The sequence below is a fragment of the Pteropus vampyrus genome, unplaced genomic scaffold (genome assembly GCF_000151845.1).
Source record: "Pteropus vampyrus isolate Shadow unplaced genomic scaffold, Pvam_2.0 Scaffold351, whole genome shotgun sequence".
Classification (NCBI taxonomy): Eukaryota; Metazoa; Chordata; class Mammalia; order Chiroptera; family Pteropodidae; genus Pteropus; species Pteropus vampyrus.
This window is the reverse complement of record NW_011889132.1, coordinates 2,420,105-2,423,253: the sequence shown is the minus strand read 5'-3', so window position 1 is coordinate 2,423,253 and position 3,149 is coordinate 2,420,105. Positions and strand designations below refer to the sequence as shown.

Below are 3,149 nucleotides of genomic sequence, written 5' to 3'. Positions count from 1 at the left end.
CACTCAGTGACATAGCAGCTGCCACAGTAAAGTCATAAGGAAATGCAAACCATTACTGTTTTGTGACATCTCAGCCTTTCCATAGTCATGATAGAAACACCTGGGGACACTCAGCCAGGCCTGTGAGCTTCCCACAGACAGCTCCCCTTTCTAAACCATTGTTAAGACTGGACTGGTCCTTGGGGTTTTTGTTAATATTGCAAGACACCCTTCAGCAGTAACCGTTAGGAAACTTTGAAAGAAAAAAGTTTGTCTATGGCCATGCCACCCTGAACAAGCCCGATCCTGTCTGATCTTGGAAGCTAAGCAGAGTCAGGCCTGGTTAGTACTTGGATGGGAGACCACCTAGGAAGACCAGGTGCTGTAGGCGTAAAAAATAAAAAATAAGGGATTGTAAGCTGACAAGGTCCTTGCTATCTGTGAGGTCAACCAAGGGTTGTCTCGCCTTAAAAAAAGGAAAAAAAAAAGTTTATTTATTACTTATAAGCCCTGGAGCTCACAAGGCATGTGTGGGGCACACTGTGAGGTGGCAAGTAGAAAGAGAGAGAAAGAGGGAGGGCTACCAAGGACCTGGGGGCCCGTTTTTTATTGGGCTGGAGGGTAGGGGCCTAGAATTTCAAAGGCTGACTCCTTATTAGCGAATTTAAAATGCAAGAGCAGGAATTCAAAGCTCAGGAAGAGGAAAACAAGTGACCCAAATGGTCAGTTATCTAAATCAACCAGAGTTCCAAAACAAAGGAGCCTCAGGGTGGATGACGGGGTGAGGTGGCCCACACTAGCATGCTTCCTGGTTCTTTATTTAGCTGTGAGGCTGGAAATGTGTTTATTCCATAGCCTTTTTGTGGATGCTTCTTTGAAATGACTGCCTCAGCAATCAAAGCTTAAGTCAGGCACTTGCATTACAAAAAGAAAAACCAACTGTCAGGGCTTACACTGCAATTCCTCCCATGTTTGTGGTGATGCCAGTATAAACAAACCTACTGTGTGCCAGTTGTATAAAAGTATAGCACATGCAATTACAGTGGTAGGTTATATCTTCTGAGTTGTGTAAGAGCACCCTATGATATTTGCACAACGAAATTGCCTAACTACACATTTCACATTTCTCAGAACCATCCCCACGTTAAGCAGCGTGTAACTGTATATTAAAGTTCTCTGGCTTTTCACGCTTCTACAAAAAAAGTGATCCTAATCAGGATTCCCTCAACCGTATTTTCCAGCTGGATAATTGCTACACATTTTAACCAAAATTTTATCCGTTACTGACACCTTTCTTTAAACTCCCGATTTGATTTAATGGCTAGATCTGTGGATTTCTAACCCATTGTTACACATTTTTATCATAGGATGGTGTATATATATTATTTGTTAATACTTCTGTATTTTATAAACATTTGTGAAATCTAGCGACAACTTTTTCTTCTCTGTATCCCCATAGTACAGAGCTTATAGCAAGACTTTGATAATTTTAGTTATTTAACGAATGAATAATAGAATCCAAATTGTGATCCAAATACTAATAATAGAAAATAGCCAAGACTACAATTTGTAAATCTCTATGTAAACACAAACCTCCTTATAGGTAAAATTCTAATTTTTTTAAAGAATTAAGTCACAATGGTACTATACCCAGAGCTCATAGAGGGCGGAGCTTTTAACCTCAGTCTTTAAAAACTGAAGTTTTTGTATTTCAAGCAAATGATAAGTATCTATTTGTACAGAGCAAAAAGAACTGAGGACTTCTTGGGCTTTACAAAATGGATTCCACAGGAGCCATGACAGTAATGTCAACTGGCACATGATAGGGATTCCTTTAGGGTGTGACCAGATCGCCCAAAACCACAGAAACATCACCCAGGACTGTCCTGGATAAGCCCGCAACTGCAGGGGCAAATAAGCATAAGCATCCCACCTTGTAAGGACCATAGAAGCTGAACACCTGAGACAGACGATGCTCAAGCCTGACCCGAGAGCATCACGGACAGGTGTGCTGAGAGCCGAAGGCTCTGACATTCTGCCCGTTGTAGCCACTGGCTTAGGACTGACACGCAGCTTTCTTTGCTGCCAGTCAACAGAGCTCGCTTGGGAGGTGCTAAGAACTTTCATCCCTTGGCTCTGTCACCTGAGACTCTGTACTTCCACGTCTGTATGTTGTGTGTTAACCTGCGTACCCTGATTGGTATATCTGAGAAGGTTCCACTCAATAAACCTGGCACTGTGGAAAGACACAAACGTGTCCAAGGGTGTTACTACAGTAGCTGCTTTCCTTGCTTGTGACAATTGGTGTGGTAGGCACTTAAAGATCTATCCAGGCCTCCTACTGACAGGATCAATACTCCTGAGGCAGTAGACTACAGGGGCCGACAACCCTTAATCTCAGTGGCTGGGAAATGTCCTAAATCAAGCAGTGGATCTGATGAAATAATTAAAAATTGAATTTGCAATACCATTGTCAGAGTTATCGAATCCACGGACTCAACTAACTAAAGTATTGCAATATTCCTTAGTCAAAACAGTAAATAATAAAATTAACATTAAATCTTTTGGGAGAATTAACAGCAAACTACCTTATCAGAGATTATATAATAGCAAAACCGATATTTCAATAAGCAGAGAGACCAGAATTTGAACTGAGACAAAATTTAACAACATATAATTGGCTACAGTGGGATGGAAAAAAACAAAAGGTCTATTGATTGTATAAAATAGCAGCAAAGCTAGCATAAACAACGTTCAATTTATTTAAGATGCTAAAAAAGAAGCCGCAGGCAAATTTACAAGTAGAAGATCCTTGCCGCCCTGTGAAAGAGATTGTAAGGCAGAGGGTACCTACCAAGACAATAGAAGATGTGAAAATAGATCGGAAAAATCCTAGGAATGTTAATCCCTTATTGACCAAGGCTGAGAAAAAGGAAATACTAACAATACTGCTGAGAACCACTTGTCAGATAGATGAGGATAGAAATAGATGCAAAAATTTAGCAAAAAGAGTGCCAGCCTCTGTAAAAGGAAAAGGGCCCACAGATCCTAAGATCTGGCCTCAAGATCTCCATCCAGAGGACCCAGTAGACAGTGATAATCCTTAGGAGGAGGGGAATTTATTATGCTAGACCATCTATACTCAGAAAATAGTAGTAGATTATAACCAT

The 3,149-nt window shown here is 40.8% G+C and overlaps 1 pseudogene; it reads left to right on the top strand.

Moving 5' to 3' along the window:
* Positions 1-251: 251 nt before the first annotated feature.
* LOC111731152 lies at positions 252-370 on the top strand (annotated as a pseudogene).
* The last annotated feature ends 2,779 nt before the right edge of the window (positions 371-3,149 follow it).